General features: G+C 38.0%; 1 pseudogene; it reads left to right on the forward strand.

Moving 5' to 3' along the window:
• The first annotated feature begins 3,694 nt into the window (after positions 1-3,694).
• The window catches only part of LOC133053551 (eukaryotic translation initiation factor 1A, X-chromosomal-like), a 37,740-nt pseudogene continuing 22,240 nt past the window's right edge, over positions 3,695-19,194 (forward strand).

Below are 19,194 nucleotides of genomic sequence, written 5' to 3' on the forward strand. Positions count from 1 at the left end.
GAGTTTATTCAGCACCTGAGCAGGCTCACCAGTCATACCTCCAAAAGCTCAGTGCCCAGGATTTGATCTGGGTGTCTTTTGTACACCATAAACTTCACGCTCAAACAGCTCAGATTCCTCCCCTCCCCAGGTAGTCCAAGTCCCCAAGGATATAAGGAGAAGGCAAGATCACTGAAGCAGAAGTGGTGATTGATGAACAACTGCTGTTAACACAAGATAATGGAAGGGAAAGCAAAAGGTTGTTGCTTTAACTGGAGGCTTTGATCTTGCTCCTATCTCAGAAGAAGGCTTATTTTTACATTCTTAGTTTACACTGTACAGAGCAGTCCCCCATTTGAAACCATTATTTGAATAGAGTTCTTAGTCTAGTTCTTAGTTCTTTTTCTCCACAGGATGTTTTCATTTTAGTACATAAGCAAAACAAAGCCAAAAACTAAGACAGTTATAAAGAATTTGTAGCATGATAAATGCCAGTTTATAGTCACTGTCAACTGACAATTATAGCACTGTTAAGTATAGCACTTTCTAGAGTCACTGACATTAGCACCAAAATAACTGTTGTAAGAAAGGAATAAGGATCCTTTATAGCCCATTTTACAACATACCCAACTCAAGCTTTTATATCAAACATTTTGTAAAGGCCTTATGATTGAATAGTAATTCTCTAATCTTGTCCTGAGATTATTGACCAATCATAATTTCAAATGATTTTTTGTTAATTGTCTTCTTCTTTAGCTCTACCATACACTTCTGAGAGAAGGCTACATACTATCAGTCTACTTCCACTGAATGGGCAATGGGGCAAAATACAAGGCAGCCCTGCCAACAATGTCCCCTACATTATATCAGGGACACTGGTCTCAGATCTCATAGGTTTTGGATTATCATACTTTTCTTTTCACTTGTCTGTAAATCACATTCTGATTCCTCTTTGATTTTATCATTGACCCCATTTTTTTTGTAGCATTTTGTTTAATCTTCATATGTTTATCCTTTTCCCATTTTTCTTTCTGTGGTTGATTTCTAGTTTCATATTTTATGACCAGAAACAATTCCTGATACAATTTCTATGCTTTTAGGTTTGTTGAGGTTCTTCTGTGACTTGGTATGTGGTCTATCTACAGAATGTTCCATTTGCTTGAAACAGGAGAATGTGTATTTGGAGGGGTGGTGGTGGGTGAGAAAATGTACCATTGTAAAAATATCAGTTGTTTAACTGTCCTAGAGTGTCATTTATTATCTCTAGTGCATTATTGATTTACTGTAGGAAGATCTCTTCATTGGTGTTAGTGAGGTGTTAAATATTCTTCCTATTATTGTATTAATGTGAATTATTTTTTAGGTCTTAGTACTTGGTTTCTTACTTAAGTACTCCATATTGGGTGCCTATATGTTAAGGAGTATAACATTCTACTCTTTTATTTACTCCCTTACCATTATATATTGCCATTCCTTGTCTTTTTTGTTATCTTTTGTCTTAAGGTATCTTTTGTCTGATATGAATATTACTAGGTACACTTTACTGTCATTTTCATTTGCCTGAATTGTCTTTCTTCATCCTTTCATTTGCAGTCTGTGTGACATGGATCAGCATATTGAACTTTTTTTTAACTCGTCATCCACTTTTCCTTTTAGGGCATTAAGTTAATTAACATTTCAGGCAATTATTGGTAGGTCTGCATTTACTGGAAAAGGTCAGTGTTCATTCCAATCCCAAAGAAAAGCAATGCCAAAGAATGCTCAAACCACTGCACAACTGCACTCATCTCACATGCTAGTAAAATAATGCTAAAAATTCTCCAAGACAGGCTTCAGCAATACATGAACATGAACTTCCAGATGTTCAAGCTGGTTTTAGAAAAGGCAGAGGAACCAGAGATCAAACTGCCAACATCTGATGGATCATTGAAAAAGCAAGAGAGTTCCAGAAAAATATATATTTCTGGTTTCTTGACTATGCCAAAGCCTTTGACTGTGTGGATCACAATAAACTCTGGAAAATTCTGAAAGAGATGGGAATACCAGACCACCTGACTTGCCTCTTGAGATACCTGTATCCAGGTCAGGAAGAAACAGTTAGAACTGAACATGGAACAACAGACTGGTTCCAAATAAGAAAAGGAGTACATCAAGGCTGTATATTGTCACCCTGCTTATTTAACTTATATGCAGAGTACATCATGAGAAACGCTGGGCTGGAAGAAGCACAAGCTGGAATCAAGATTGCCAGGAGAAATATCAATAACCTCAGATATGCAGATGACACCACCCTTATGGCAGAAAGTGAAGAAGAACTTAGGAGCCTCTTGATGAATGTGAAAGAGAAGAGTGAAAAAGTTGGCTTAAAGCTCAACATTCAGAAAACTCAGATCACGGCACCTGGTCCCATCACTTCATGGGAAATAGATGGGGAAACAGTGGCTGACTTTATTTTTGGGGCTCCAAAATCACTGCAGATGGTTATTGCCACAATGAAATTTAAAAAATGCTTACTTCTTGGAAAGTTATGACCAACCTAGACAACATATTAAAAAACAGAGACATTATTTTGTCAACAAAGGTCCAACTAGTCAAGGCTATGGTTTTTCCAGTGGTCATGTATGGATGTGAGAGTTGGACTATAAAGAAAGCTGAGCACCAAAGAATTGATGCTTTTGAACTGTGGTGTTGGAGAAGACTCTTGAGAGTCCTTTGGACTGCAAGGAGATCCAATCAGTCCATCCTAAAGGAAATCAGTCTTAAATTTTCACTGGAAGGACTGATGTTAAAGCTGAAACTCCAATACTTTGGCCACCTGATGTGAATAGCTGACTCATTTGAGAAGACCCTAATGCTGGGAAAGGTTGTGGGCAGGAGGAGAAGGGGACGACAAAGGATGAGATGGTTGGATGGCATCACCGACTCAATGGACATGGGTTTGGGTAAACTGTGGGAGTTGGTGATGGACAGGGAGGCCTGGCATGCTGTGGTTCATGGGATTGCAAAGAGTTGGACATGACTGAGTGACTGAATTGAACTGAGACTCTTGTTCTGATCAAATCTGCTGCTCTATAATAGTAATTCTCACTCTTATCTGGCCTATGTATCCAAAGAATGAAACACATTTTTATAACTACACTTCATTATTAAAGCAGGATTTATTAGCAGAGCCTAGATGTGCTAAAAGTTGCTCTCTCTATAATCACTGTTGTACTATTTGAGTAAACTCTTAAAATATTCAGATATAATTCAATGATAGGATAGTCAGCTTTAAGAAAGAGACATGGTACTTGTCACCAGTCCAACTTCTAATTGTTCTCCCTCTATTTCAGTTTCTAGATAGATTGTGATACTTATTAATAAATTGCACTTTCAGTTATCTTGCTCTAGCCAGTTCTGGACAGAGAAAAATATTTCAACCTGATAAAAACCTTGAAATGCTGTGAGAATTTAACTGTCCTAGGAAAAGGAAGTCCCAGGATACAGACACTTGCGTGGTAAAATGAACATTTTTACTAATATCTTATTCTTTTGTATGGACTTCCCTGGTGGCTCAGACAGAAAGGAACCTGCCTGCAATACAGGAGATGCAGGTTCAATCCCTGCATGAGGAAGATCCCCTGGAGAAGGGTATAGCTACCCACTCCAGAATCCTCACGTGGAGAATCACATGGTAGAAGTTTGAATAAAGAGAAGTTACAGCTAAGTACTAACCATGGACATAGGCAGTAGGCAATATACTCAGGAAAGAGAAATACTAACAAAACACAGCAGCGGCTGCACGGCGCAGGGGCGGCCACTGCGAGATATCCCATGTCCAAGGTCAGGAGAGGCCAAGAGGAGCTACCCAACCTCCAAGGTATGGAGCAGCGGCTGCTCTTTGCTGGAGCTGCAAAGAGATAACCCCATGACCAAGGTAAGAGAAACCCAAGTAAGAGGCTTAGGCGCTGAGAGAGGGCATTAGAGGGCAGACAGACTGACACTGTCACAGTCAACTGGCCAATATGATCACAGGACCACAGTCTTGTCAAACTCAATGAAACTAAGTCATGCCATGTTGGGCCACCCAAGAGGGATGGCTCATGGTGGAGAGGCCTGACAGAATGTGGTCCACTGGAGAAGGGAATGGCAAACCACTTCAGCAGTCTTGCCTTGAGAACCCCATGAACACTATGAAAAGGCAAAAAGATAGGACACTGAAAGATGGACAGGGAGGCCTGATATCCTACGGTTCATGGGGTCACAAAGAGTTGGACATGGCTGAGCGACTGAACTGAACTGAAGGTAACAGATATAGCAGATTTCAGTAATGTGCCTTCCTAATATAAAATTTTATTGCATGTGGGAAGTAAATGTCATCAACTAATAGCAGCTATCCCAAATTCATGTACAATTTTACTAATGAGCACTGCAGTAAAGAAACATGTCAATTGGTTGACAGGTAAATTTATTCCAGGAACCTGTTCATACACACAATGAGAAAGACATACTTGGGCACCAAGAGAGGACAATGTTTGTTCTGTGTTAAAACTTAAAGTTCCAAACTCAACGTCCTATTCATATTAAAATTCAAGGCAGAGTGTAGAGCATTTAGAACATTTAGATAATCGTGTTAAGCACATATATAAAGAAATGCAAGTTGCCTTGCAAGTGTGCCCTCCTAATATGTTATATATGTCTAAGTCATTGCATATGTGTGTGAAGTTTGGTACTGCGACACCTGCATTACACAATTTTTAAAAAAGATAGCCAAGAATCTTTCTCCATAAGATAATCACTTCCAAGTTGTGCCATTGGTTACAAAAATTCTGTAAATCATTTTCTAAACTGCTTAGATATTTATCTAAAATGTTGGTTCCAGATGTCTCTGTCCTAGCTATGGAATTCATTTTTCTAATAATTTTTAATGCATATATAATAGTCTATTCAATGACATGCCTATAACCATTACTTAATTATAACACATTTTTGTTAATTTACAACTTCTCATAAAAATGAGCAGAATTCAGTTAAAGATGAATACTTTTTTTGATATATGGAAGTATTTTCTGTTCATATAGCATATTGTCTGATGCCCAATTACAGCCAATCACACCAGCAACAAAAATAAAATCTTTTTGAAGGCTAGGATTAGATTTTTTTCTTCATGCAGAATTCAGCAAATGGCAAGTGCTTCACTCAATAAATGCTTACTGAAGAAAATTAAGTCATCTCTTCTGAGGTATTTTGTAGCTAATTTTTTAGCCTCTAAGAGTTATTACCACAGAAGAAATTCTCTATTACTGTCTTCAACTGATGTCTACTCAGCTAGATCAGTCTCATGCATCAACCAAATAGAGGCCCCACAACAGATGAATTTTTAAAAATGTGTTACTAATACTTAGCAGTAATTATCTTTAACATAAATGATTAGAAACATAACATCCATGGCTTATGGAAGTGGGATATGTAAGTGTATAACTTTATTAGAAGAGAATGTCAGAAGAAAGCAAAGTGATAAAGTATAGGAAACACATGTGCTTTAAGATGTGAATTATTAGAAAAAGTCTGCAATCTAAAAGTATGACATATCACATTATAATTCACATTACACAATCACAGTGTCCACTTAGATTCTTATGTCTTTATATAAAAGTGTTATTGATTAGATTCTTTGGTATGCTTCTCTCAAAGATGACTATCAAGGATTCCAGCCTCCTTTCTGTAATTCCCTCTCTGAGAGGATGTAATGATTTGTATCTATTAAAAAGAATAAGGCAAAGTGATTCTAACTGTGGTTACAATATAAAAGACTGTGCTTTCTATTTTCTGTGATTCTCTTTATTGCCTTGTGGATTACATGTTTTGATAAAGCAAGTTACCCTTTGCAGAGGTCATTGTGATAAGAAGTTAGAAGGTAATAACAACCAACAATGAAATGAAGGGTTTTATCTTTCATCTCTCAAGGAAATTAGATTTGCCAGCAACAATTAAATGAGTGTGTATGTGGATCCTAATCTGGTTGAGGCTTTGGATAAGAGGGTAGAACCTGGCCAAAATCTTGAGACTTTGAAGGAGATAACCCAACTAAAATATGGCTGAACTTCTGACTTCTGACTCACAGATAATTTGTTGGTTATAGCCTCTTAAAGTTTGAAAGTGAAAATGAAAGTCACTCAGTCATGTTCGACTCTTTGTGACCCCATGTATAGTACTGTTTAGTAGAAATTTATTATGCAGCAGTAAACAATTACATGGAACCCTGGCATGCTGTAGTCCATGGAGTTGCAAACAGTTGGACATGACTGAGTTACTGAACTGAACTGAAACAACAACTATAAAGATTCTGAAAACCATAAAGAATGAAAAGGCAAGAATTTGGCATCAGATTTAAGTGCTACATGTACATTTTAGGTTTTAACTAAATAGTTTAGTAAACCCCAAATGACACCAGCTATGAATTCTCTTGATTTCTAATATACACAAAAGCAAAATTATTCAATCCTTTGGGTTAACAGAAAAGTCAGAATGTATATAAACAGTCAACATTTTAAAATTTAAGAGTAAAAATGATCGCAACTATTTCAGCATACTATTTCTCATGATCACAGTGAAAATTCTAAACAAAAAAAGAATATTCAGAGTACCACTGGTAATGCATCCTTGTTTTCCACAGTGCCAAATAGCTATTTGCCATCTTAGGTGGAAAGGGAAGATGCTCAATCCATTGTTTTCCAGCCAGTCTTCATAAGAATGGTTAAAATGAACAGATGCCTGAAAGAGAAAGAAAAGTTCCACATCACTCAATTGTGAAGAACTGTCTGTGTTTTTTAATTAAAGCCAACAAGTATAGCCTACTAATAATGATATTGTCTCTTCAAGTTTACAATTTTAAAGCTTTCTGTTCACTCTTGAGGCACCCAGGCAGAAGATATTAGAGTAAGAGCCTCACACTAGATAGTCTGTGTTTACTCACAAAATTTTGTTGCCACAAAGTATAGGGAACCTGGTTTCTTGATGTTATGCCTGCTCAGTCGCCCAGTCAAGTCTGACACTTTGCAACCCCATGGACTGTAGCCCACCTACTAGTGTTGTTTAAAAAGAACCCTCAAACAAGTAATCAGAAGAGATATGTTACTGAGTTGCAAAAAGGCTACATGGAATAACTGCTTTCTTTCTTTTTTTTTTTTTTTTTTTACTGAAGCTGAAGTTTCAATACTTTGACCACCTATTCAAAGACCTGACTTGCTGGAAAAGACTCTGATGCTGGGAAAGATTGAAGGCAAAAGAGAAGAGGGCAACAGAGGATGAGGTGGCTCAAGAGCATAACTGACTCAGTAGACATGAGTTGAGAGCCTGGAGTGCTCCATTCCATGGGGTTGGAGAGTCAGACACAATTTAGCAACTGAACAACAAAATTTTCTTACTGAACAACTATCTGCAAGTAATTAAGCTTACTTAGATTACATAAATTATTTTGAAGTCTCTTCAGTTCTGTGAGATTTGTTTGGATATCCTTCAGTTCAGTTTCTCAGTCGTGTCCGACTCTTTGTGACCCCATGGGCAGCAGCATGCCAGGCCTCCCTGTATATCACCAGCTCCTGGAGTTTGCTCAAACTCTTGTCCATTGAGTTGGTAATGCCATCCAACCATCTCATCCTCTGTCGTTCCCTTCTCCTCCCACCTTCAATATCCTCTTATAAAAAGACCCAAAAGAATGGTTTCCTCTCCCTTGGAAAAGGCAAAATCTGATAGAACAAACTGCAACGTAACAGACAAGTCCAAAAATAGAACAGGATATTTTGATATCCCTCTCTTCTAAATTAATATAACATTTAGGATGAAAATGAGTAATGATATACTAGACTTCAACTATACTCAGTGAACTTGACGTGATCCACCTTTATAGAACACATCATGAATAGCAGGATAAACTTTTCTTTGAAATGCATGGAGAGCATTTAGCAAGACAGACCACATTTGGAGACATAAATGGTCTAAATAAATTCTGAACAGTTCAAATCATAGAAACTAGTTTTCAGAAACAGTGGAATCAACCTAGAAATAAGTAATCAGATGAAAGTCTTTGAAAACTGTCAAATATTTGAAAACTAAGAAATACTTCTAATTAGCCTCTTGTATGACTTTCTTGTACCTACCAAAACAATAACAGCAAAATTAGTGCCTTTAAAAGAATAATGTATTATATTACAGTTCTGCATGCCAGATATCTGATGTGACTCATACTGCACTATAATCACGGTGTCAGCAGGAATGTCACTCATGCCTTTTTCAATTTCCTTAGGCTACCCACAATTATGGACTCATAGTTCACTTCCTCTGTCTTCCAAAGTACCATGTCTGTCTGACCACAGGCATTTCAAAGGTCCTGTCGTTAGAGGAACGTGGTTCATATAACATATGATAATCTCAATGACGAAAAGTATGTAACTTTTGTTTTCAATTTTAATTGGAGGCTAATTATTTTATAATATTGTAGTGTTTTCTGCCATCAGTTCACTTCAGTCGCTCAGTTGTGTCTGACTCTTTGCAACCCCATGAACTGCAGCATGCCAGGCCTCCCTGTCCATCACCAACACCCAAAGTCCACCCAAACCCACGTCCATTGAGTTGGTGATGCCATCCAACCATCTCATCATCTGTCATCCCCTTCTCCTCATGCCCTCAATCTTTCCCAGCATCAGGGTCTTTTCAAATGAGTCAGCTCTTCCCATCAGGTGGCCAAAGTATTGGAGTTTCAGCTTCAACATCAGTCTTTCCAATGAACACCCAGTACTGATCTCCCCCATGATGACTGGTTGGATCTCCTTGCAGTCCAACGTACACACAAGAGTCTTCTCCAACTCCACAGTTCAAAAGCATCAATACTTTGGCACTCAGCTTTCTTTATAAACCAACTCTCACATCCATACATGATCACTGGAAAAACCATAGCCTTGACTAGATGGACCTTTGTTGACAAAGTAATGTCTCTGCTTTTTAATATGTTGTCTAGGTTGGTCATAACTTTCCGTCCATGGAATAAGCGTCTTTTAATTGTATGGCTGCAGTCACCATCTGCAATGATTCTGGAGCCCAGCAAAATAAAGTCAGCCACTGTTTTTACTGTTTCCCCACCTATTTGTCATGAAGTGATGGGACCGGTGGCCATGATCTGAGTTTTCTGAATGTTGAGCTTTAAGCCAACTTTTTCAATCTCCTCTTTCACTTTCATCAAGAGGCTCTTGAGCTCTTCTTCACTTTCTGCCATAGGGTGTTGTCATCTGCATATCTGAGGTTATTGATATTTCTCCTGGCAATCTTGATTCCAGCTTGTGCTTCTTCCAGCCCAGTGTTTCTCATGATGTACTCTGCATATAAGTTAAATAAGCAGGGTGACAATATACAGCCTTGATGTACTTATTTTCCTGTTTGGATCCAGTCTGTTGTTCCATGTTCAGTTCTAACTGTTTCTTCCTGACCTGGATACAGGTTTCTCAAGAGGCAGGTCAGGTGGTCTGATATTCCCATCTCTTTCAGAATGAACATTGGGGTACACGTGTCTCTTTCAGTTCTTGTTTCCTCAGTGTGTATGCCCAGCAGTGGGATTGCTGGGTCATATGGCAGTTCTATTTCCAGTTTTTTAAGGAATCTCCACACTGTTCTCCATGGTGGCTGTACTAGATTGCATTCCCACCAAAAGAGTAAGAGGGTTCCCTTTTCTTCGCACCCTCTCCATTGTTTTGAACATCCTCCTCTATTGTTTGTAGACTTTTGGATAGCAGCCATTCTGACAGGCATGAGATGGTACCACATTGTGGTTTTGATTTGCATTTTTCTGATGATGAGTGATGTTGAGCATCTTTTTGTGTTTGTTAGCCATCTGTATGTCTTCTTTGGAGAAACATCTGTTTAGTTCTTTGGCCTAGTTTTAGGTTGGGTTGTTTGTTTTCCTGGTGTTTACCTGCTTATATATTTTTGAGGTTAATACTTTGTCAGTTGCTTCATTTGGTTATTTTCTCCCATTCCGAAGACTGCCTTTTCACCTTGCTTACAGTTTCCTTCATTGTGCAAAAACATTTTGGTTTAATTAGGTCCCATTTGTTTAATTTTGCTTTTATTTCCATTACTCTGGGAAGTGAGTCATAGAGGATCCTGCTGTGATTTATGTCAGAGAGTGTTTTGCCTATATTTCCTCTAGGAGTTTTACAGTTTCTAGTCCATTTTGAGGTTGTTTTTTTTTTTTGTATGGTGTAAGAAAGTGTTATAGTTTCTTTCTTTTACAAGTGGTTGACCAGTTTTCCCAGCACCTCTTTTTAAAGAGATTGTATTTTCTCCATTGTATAGTCTTGTCTCCTTGTCAAATATAAAGTGTCCATAGGTGCCTGGATTTATCTCTGGATTTTCAAGTTTATTCCATTGATTGATATTTCTGTCTTTGTGCCAGTATTGTACTGTCTTGATGAAGGTTGCTGTGTAGTATAGTCTGAAGTCAGGCAGGTTGATGCCTCCAGTTCCATTCTTCTTCTTCAAGATTGCTTTGGCTATTGGAGGCTTTTTGTATTTCCATACTAACTGTGAAATTATTTGTTCTAGTCCTAAAACAGTGAAAAATATTATTCATAGCTTGATAGGGATTACTTGAACCTATAGATTGCTTTGGTTGGTATACTCATTTTCACAATATTGTCACGAACATGATATATTTCACCACCTATTTGTGTAATCTTTGATTTCTTTCATCAGTATTTTATAATTTTCTATATATAGATCTTTTGTTTCTTTAGATAGATATATTCCTAAGTATTTTATTTTTTTCCATTGCAATGGTGAATGGAATTGTTTCCTTACTTTCTCTTTCTGTTAGTGTATAGGAATGCAAGGGATTTCTGTGTGTTAATTTTATATCCTGCAACTTCACTATATTCATCGATTAGTTCTAGTAATTTTCTGGTGTTATCTTTATAATTTTCAATGTAGAGGATCATGCCATCTGCAAACAATGAGACTTTTAATTCTTCTTTTCCAATCTGGATTCTTTTTTTTTTCTTTTCCTTTATTGATGGCTATGGCTAAAACTTCAAAAAATTGTTAAATGGTAATGGTGAGTGTGGGCATCCTTTTCTTGTTCCTGACTTTAGGGGAAATGCTTTCAATTTTTCACCATTGAGGATAATGTTTGCAGTGGGTTTTTCATATATAGCTTTCATTATGTTGAGGTATGTTCCTTCTATGCCTGCTTTCTGGATGGTTTTTTTTTTTTAATCATAAATGACTGCTGCATTTTGTCAAAGGCTTTTTCTGCATCTATTGAGATAATTGTATGGTTTCTATCTTTCCATTTGTTAATGCAGTATATCACATTGATTGATTTGTGAATATTGAAGAATACTTACATCCCTGGAATAAAGCCCACTTGGTCATGATGTGTGATCTTTTTAATATGTTGTTGGATTCTGTTTGCTAAAATTTTATTGAGAATTTTTTAATCTATGTTCATCAGTGATATTGGCCTGTAGTTTTCTTTTTTCTGTGTGGCATCTTTGTCTGATTTTGGTATTACGGTAATGGTGGCCTCATAGATTGATTTTGGCACTTTACTTTCCACTGCAATTTTTTGGAAGAGTTTGAGTAGGATAGCTGTTAGCTCTTCTCTAAATTTTTGGTAGAATTCAGCTGTGAGGCTGCCTGGTCCTGGACTTTTGTTTGTTGGAAGATTTTTGATGATGGTTTAATTTCCATGCTTGTGATGGATCTGTTAAGATTTTCTATTTCTTCCTGGTTCAATTTTGGAAGTTATACTTTTCTAAGAATTCATACATTTCTTCCAAGAGGTCCATTTTATTGTCATATAGTTGCTGATAATAGTCTCTTAAGATCCTTGTATTTCTCTGTTGTCTGTAGTGATTTGTCCATTTTAATTTCTAATTTTGTTGATTTGAGACTTCTCCCTTTTTTTCTTGATGAGTCTGGCTAATGGTTTGTCTATTTTATTTATCTTCTCAAAGAATCAGCTTTTAGAGTTGTTGATTTTTGATATACTCTTTTTTGTTTCTTTTTCATTTATTTGTGCTGTAATTTTTATGATTTCTTTCCTTATACTATCTCTGCAGTTCTTCATTTCTTCTTTTTCTAGTTGATTTAGGTGTAAAGGTAGGTTATTTATTTGATTTTACTCTTGTTTCTTGAGGTAAGCTTGTATTATTATGAACCTTCCCCTTAGCACTACTTTTACTGAATCCCTTAGATTTTGGGTTGTTGTGTTTTCATTTTCATTTGTTTTATGCATATTTTGATTTATTTCCTTATTTCTTCTTTGATTTGTTGGTTATTCAGAAGTGTGTTATTTAGCCTCCATATGTTTTAATTTCTAATAGTTTTCCCCCCTATAGTTGATATCTAATCTTACCACATTGTGATCAGAAAAGATGTTTGAAATGATTTCAGCTTTTTAAAAATTTACCAATACTAGATTTGTGGCCCAGGATCTGATGCATCCTGGAGAAAGTTTTGTGTGCCTTTGAGAAAAAGGTGAAATTCATTGTTTTGAGGTGAAATGTCTTATAGATAGAGATATTTTGTCTAACTGGTCCATTGTATCATTTAAAATTTGTGTTTCCTTACTAATTCTCTGTTTGGTTGATCTATCCATAGGTATGTGTGGAATATTAAAGTCTCCCACTACTTTTGTGTCAGGGTTAATACCCCCTTTCATACTTGTTAAAATTACCTTATACATTGCAGTGCCCTTATGTTGGATGCATATATGTTTAAAATTGTTATATCTTCTTCTTGGATTGATCCTTTAATCACTATGTAGTGTCCTTCTTTGTCTCTTTTCAGTTCAGTTCAGTTGCTCAGTCACGTTTGACGGTTTGTGACCCCATGGACTGCAGCACGCCAGGCCTCTCTGTCCATCACCAATTTCCAGAATTTACTCAAACTCATGTCCACTCTGTCAGTGATGCCATCCAACCATCTCATTCTCTGTTGTCCACTTCTTCTCCTGCCTTGAATCTTTCACAGCAGCAGGGTCTTTTCTAATGAGTCAGTTCTTTGCATTAGGTGACCAAAATATTGGAGTTTCAGCTTCAGTATCAGTGCTTCCAATGAAAATTCAGAACTGATTTCCTTTAGGATGGACTGGTCAGATCTCCTTGCAGTCCAAGTGATTCTAAGAGTCTTCTTCAGCACCACAGTTCAAAAGCATCAGTTCCTCAGCACTCAGCCTTCTTTATAGTCCAGCCCTTACATCCACACATGACTAGTGGAAAAACTATAGCTTTGACCTGACAGACCTTTGTCAGCAAAGTAATGTCTCTGCTTCTTCATATGCTGTCTAGGTTGGTCATATTTTTCCTTTCAAGGAGCAAGCATCTTTTAATTTTGTGTCTGCAGTCAAAATCTGCAGTGATTTTGGAGCCCAAGAAATAAAGTCTGTGATTTAGTCTCTTTTCATGGTCTTTATTTCTAGGTCTATTTTATCTAATATGAGTATTGCTACTCCTGCTTTCTTTTGGCCTCTGTTTGCATGAAATATCTTTTTCCAGTCCTTCAGTTTCAGTTTGTATGTTTCCCTTTGTTTGAGGTGGGTCTCGTGTAGATCATATATGTAGGAGTCTTGTTTTTTGTATACACTCAGGCAGTCTTTGTCTTTTGGTTGGGACATTCAACCCATTTACATTTATGGTAATTATTGATAAGTATGATCCTGTTGCCTTTTACATTGTTGTTTTGGGTTCAGGTTATAAACCTTTTCTGTGTTTCCTGTCTAGAGAAGATCCTTTAGCATTTGTTGAAGAGCTGATTTGGTGGTGCTGAATTCTCTTAGCTTTTGCTTGTCTGTAAATGTTTTGATTTCTCATTCATACTTGGATGTGATTCTTGCTGGGTACAATAATCTGGGCTGTAGGTTATTTTCTTTCATCATGTTAAGTATGTCCTGCCATTCCCTTCTAGCCTGCAAAATTTCTATTGAAAGATCAACTGTTATACTTATGGGATCTCCTTGTCTGTTCCTTGTTTCTTTTCTCTTACTGCTTTTAATATTTGCTCTTTCTGTTTGATCTTTTTTAGTTTGACTCATATGTGTCTTGTGTTGTTTCACCTTGAGTTTATCCTGTTTGGGACTCTCTGTGTTTCTTGGACTTGGGTGGCTATTTCTTTCCCCATTTTAGGGAAGTTTTCAACTATTGTCTCCTCAGGTATTTTCTCATGGTCTTTCTTTTTGTCTTGTTTTTCTGGGACACCGATTCGAATGTTGGAGCACTTAATATTGTCCCAGAGGTCTCTGAGGTTGTCCTCATTTCTTTTTCTTTCTTTTCTTAGAACTGAATTTTATTAATTTTTTAAATTTATTTTTGTTAGTTGGATGTCCCCATTTCTTTAAATTATTTTTTAGTTTTTCCTCTCTGGCTCACTTATTTCCACCATTCTATCTTCCACCTCACTTTATCTATCTTATGCCTCAGTTATTCTACCTTTGGTTCCCTCCAGAGTGCTTTTGATTAGTTATTGCATTATTCATCATTGTTTGACTCTTTTTTAATTCCTTCTAGGTCCTTGTTAAACATTTTTTTGCACCTTCTCAATCTTTTTCTCCAGTCTATTTTTCTGTTACTCCATTTTGTTTTCAAGATTTTGGATCATTTTTACTCTCATTATTCTGAAGTCTTTTTCAGATAGACTCCCTATCTCCTCGTTTTGTTTGGTTTGGTGGGCATTTATCATGTTCCTTTACCTGCTGAATATTTCTCTGCCTTTTCATTTTGTTTACATTGCTGTATTTGGGGTGACTTTTACACAGCCTATAAGTTTGTGGCTTCTCTTTATTGTGGAGTTTGCTCGCTGTGGGTCGGGTTGGACTAGTGGCTTGTCAAGGTTTCCTGGTTAGGGAAGCTTGTGGTTGAACCTGGATCTCTTCTCTCTGGAGTGCAATTAAGTGTCCAGTATTGAGTTTTGGGGTGTCTATGGGTTTGGCATGGGTTTGGGCAACCTGTAGTTTACTGGTCAGGGTTGTGTTCCTGAGTTGCTGGAGAATTAGCATGTTTTGTCTTGCTCTGCAACTTGTTGGCTCTTGGGTGGTGCTTCATTTCAGTGTAGGTGTGGAGATTTGGGTGTGAACTCTTGTCAATTAATGTTCTGTGGAATCAGGAGTTCTCAGGCATTCTCAAGTTTTGGATTTAAGCCTTCTGCCTCTGGCTTTCAGTATTATTCTTACCGTGGCCTCGGGACTTCTACATCCATATAACACAGATGATAAAACATCTAGGTTTGTGTTGAAACAATTCTCCACAGCAAAGAATACCCAGAGAGGTTCACAGTTACATGGAGAAGAGAAGAGAATAGAAGAGGGAGGAAGGAGATAGAGGTGACTGAGAGGAGAAGAATGGGAGTCAAAAGCGGAAAGAGTAATCTAGCCAGTAATCAATTACATATGTGCTTTCAACAGTCTGAAATACCAAGAGAGGTTCACAGAGTTAAACAGAGAAGAGAAGAGGGAAGAAGGAGATAGAGGTGACCAGAAGGAGAAGAGACAAATCTAGACAGTAATCAGTTCCCAAACTGTTCTCCACAGCCCAGAACACCTGAGAGTTACACAAAGTAGAGAAGAGAAGGGTCAGAGAGGAGATAGAGGTGAGCTGGGAGAGAAAAGGGAAAGTCAGGAGGGGAGAGAGCAATCAAGGTAGTAGTCATACCCCTAAGTGAAGATGGATACTGAAGATTAGATGCTTAAAGGTACAAAATTGATAACAAATACCAAAAAGCAAATATTAGAATCTAGGTTAGGGGTAAGACTCTCAATAATCCAATATTAAAAATACAAAGCAAAATCAATCACAAAAATTATAAAATATATACATATATGAAATTTGGTTTAAAAATAGGGTCTTTTTTGCAAGGTAATAGTAGGTTATAAAAATGAAAAAGGAATAATAACTTAAAAATAAAAAAATTCATAAGATGATAATAGTGAAAATATATCTAGGAATTTCTCTGGAGCTCTTGTGGGCAGTATGAGGTCTGCTCAGTTTCAGATAGTTACTTTTGCTATCTTGTACTTCTTCTCAAGGTCTACAGGCCCTCCAATGTTTAGTCAATGTTAACTACTGGGTTTTAATCTGTTGCACCTGTCACTCCCAGAGCAGTTACCTCTTCTTTGTTTATTTTGACTTCTTCTGTTTGCAGTTCTTTTCTGTAGGGTAAGGGAGTTAGAGAAGGCGAGGTTTGGAAAACGATCAAGACCAGCCCTTTACAGGAATAGGAAAGTATATTTACAGCCCTTTACAGGAACTTATCTTTAATAAGACGAGAAGGGGCAGCAGATTAGTGAGCTGCTACACTTACCAAAGAAAAGCATAAGTACATACAGGCATGTATGTGGAAAGCTACTCTTTTAAGGGGGCCTGTTCTTCTCCAAGGTTGTTCTGAGTAATTACCTCTTAAATGGTTGGAGCAAGGAATTGTATCGATTGGCCAGAGACTGGGACCGGTTGGAAGCTGGAAGGAATCAACCTTAATGTCCATTTTTTTTTTTTTCCTTTTGGTAAGAGAGTTCTTTGTTTTGCACAGAATATTGGGGATGACCCGGAGGGGAGTTTTATCTCCAGGCTATTTTGAGCAGTGTAACTTTCCTTCATCTTCAGTGTCTAATTTCTGCCATGACACAAGGTAGCGGAGGTGGTCATTTATTTAGGCTCACTTGTTCAGTTGTGAGGAACACTGCAAACAAATATTACTGGCATGTGTGGGGAGTGCTCATGGTTATGTTGCAAATTCTCAACATATGAAAGTCTAAATAAATTGGTACACATATGCAATGGCTCGCTTTCCTGGTGGCTTAGCTGGTAAAGAATCCACCTGCCAGCAGGAGACCTGGGTTCAAGCCCTGTACTGGGAAAATCCCCTGGAGAAGAGAAGGGCTACCCACTCCAAGATTCTGGCCTGGAGAATTCTGTGGAGTGTTCATTGGGTTCCAAAGAGTTGGACACAATGGAGCGACTTTTACTGTCACCATGCAATGGAATGTTACTGAACAATAGATTAAACTAGGCACTGAATCTAAATAATTAAGCTACATAGAAGATTTCAGAGGCCCACCCCCACCCCCCGGCAGAGTATACAACAAATGATTTCATTTACATAAAACCTTGGAAAATGTACGCTAGAAGGATAGGAGCAGAATTTGCCCAGGAAGGAAGGATGAAAAAATTTGTGAGAAGGGAACCTGGGAACCTCTTATTTATGCATGTTAAAGTTTTAGACCACTGCTCTAAATTCTAACTTTATTTTATTCATTCCAATACCACTGTCTCTATAGGATTCGACCTTAAAAAACTCATTCCTAACAATATTTTATTTTCCACCACTCTCTGTGTGCTCACTCCTGTTGGACTCTTTGAGACCCAGTGGAGTACCCCTCCAGACTCCACTGTCCAGGGGATTTCCAAAGTAAGAAATCCCAGGTAAGAAATAGTGGAGTAGAGTAGCCATGCCCTCCTCCAGAGAGTCTTTCCCACTCATAGAATCTGCCATTGCCTGCATTGTCAGGTGTATTCCTTATTGCTGAATAGCCAGCTGAGGTTGACTGAGCCTAATAAGTACTACAAATTGCAGTGCATGCACAACCCAGCAGAGAAGGCAATGGCAACCTATTCCAGCACTCTTGCCTGGAAAATCCCATGGACGAAGGAGCCTGGTAGGCTGCAGTCCATGGGGTTGCTGAGAGTCGGACATGACTGAGTGACTTCACTTTCACATTTCACTTTCATGCATTGGAGAAGGAAATGGCAACCCACTCCGGTGTTCTTGACTGGAGAATACCACGGAGTGGGGAGCCTGGTCGACTGCCGTCCATGGGGTCACACAGAATTGGACATGACTGAAGCAACTTAGCAGCAGCTGCAGCACAACCCAGTACTGTGCCACAACCCTACCTCCATGCTAGGCAGGATAAAAGAAGGCCTTGAAGGACTCAGGGCCCTGGAATCCCAGACCTTTGCAGAGCATTCATGGGCCTCAGGTCTATCCTCCTACCTTCAGGGCAAAATCAGTTAAACAGACTGCAATCCAGCTGCCCACCACTACCACCACCAGTGACACCAGAATAATGGCAGCAGCCAGGTGACTGCGTGTCTTCTACACTGCCTGTATCCACTTGGAAACCAAGTTGCCACAGATTTCCTTTTGTGAAGTGCTGCATTTTCCTACTCCACAAAATTTATCTGTGGCATCTTGAATGGCCACTTTGGGTAGGGACACAGACTTGCTTGCAGAGCAAAAAGTGTGGGGCTTTTTCACTTGGGACGGTAGGGCTGTGCTGCCCAGACTTCAGTTGGGATCTAGTCCCAATTCTTCAGCGGTTAGTTCTGAAGCAATTTCCCAGGATTTGCAGCTCCCTCACTGATTGCTGCTCGTGGTCACAGGTTCTGTTGTCTTATGCTGTTATGTTATTTTTAATCTACTTAATCTTTGGTTTATTTGAAGTAATAATTATTTCTTCCTTCCAGATCTAATGGAATATTTATCTAAATTATTTTTTCCTCTTATATTTAAAAATTATATATATAATTGATAGTGCCCAATCCTGAAAAATCAGCCGCAGTGCCAAACAATAACACTTGTGAAATAAAGTCTGTGATAATTAGCATTAAAAGTCAGTACTTGACTAATAACTGACTGCTTCCTTAGTTTTTCTATTGCCACCAATTTAGGACCAACCAGGGAAGCCAAATACATTCACCTAACCCCTCACCTAGGATGCCCTACCTTCTCTTTTTGTTTCCCACCTCTCTGCTTAAATCTCTGCCAAACAGTAGTAAGGTTGGCTTTAAAGCATTACCATAGCAACCTCTAAACAAATCGCCTTAGTTCTTTCTCACTTAGATAGTATTTATTTCCATATGTTGTGTTTCATAGATAGTGAAATGCATATGTGTATATATGTGTATGGTTGGGTAAATTTTGGTAAGTCTGTGCAAAACTAAATTACACCTAATCAGAATAAGGGACTGTTTTAATCTATATTAAATTCTTTTAACATCTTTATCCACTTGGTCCTTGCCAATTATTATTTTCTTTTATTTCATTATGTTCTTACCTACCAGGGTTCTTGGCCTCCTTATTCAACAGAAATTGGTTACAGGCCAGATTTAAGCAAGGTTTTATTGGAGCTCTGCTGCAACAGGAGGGAGGGAGAGTAAACAACAGGTTACCCAGGATTTGGGAGCTGATGCT

Source organism: Dama dama, chromosome Y, assembly GCF_033118175.1.
Source record: "Dama dama isolate Ldn47 chromosome Y, ASM3311817v1, whole genome shotgun sequence".
NCBI lineage: Eukaryota > Metazoa > Chordata > Mammalia > Artiodactyla > Cervidae > Dama > Dama dama.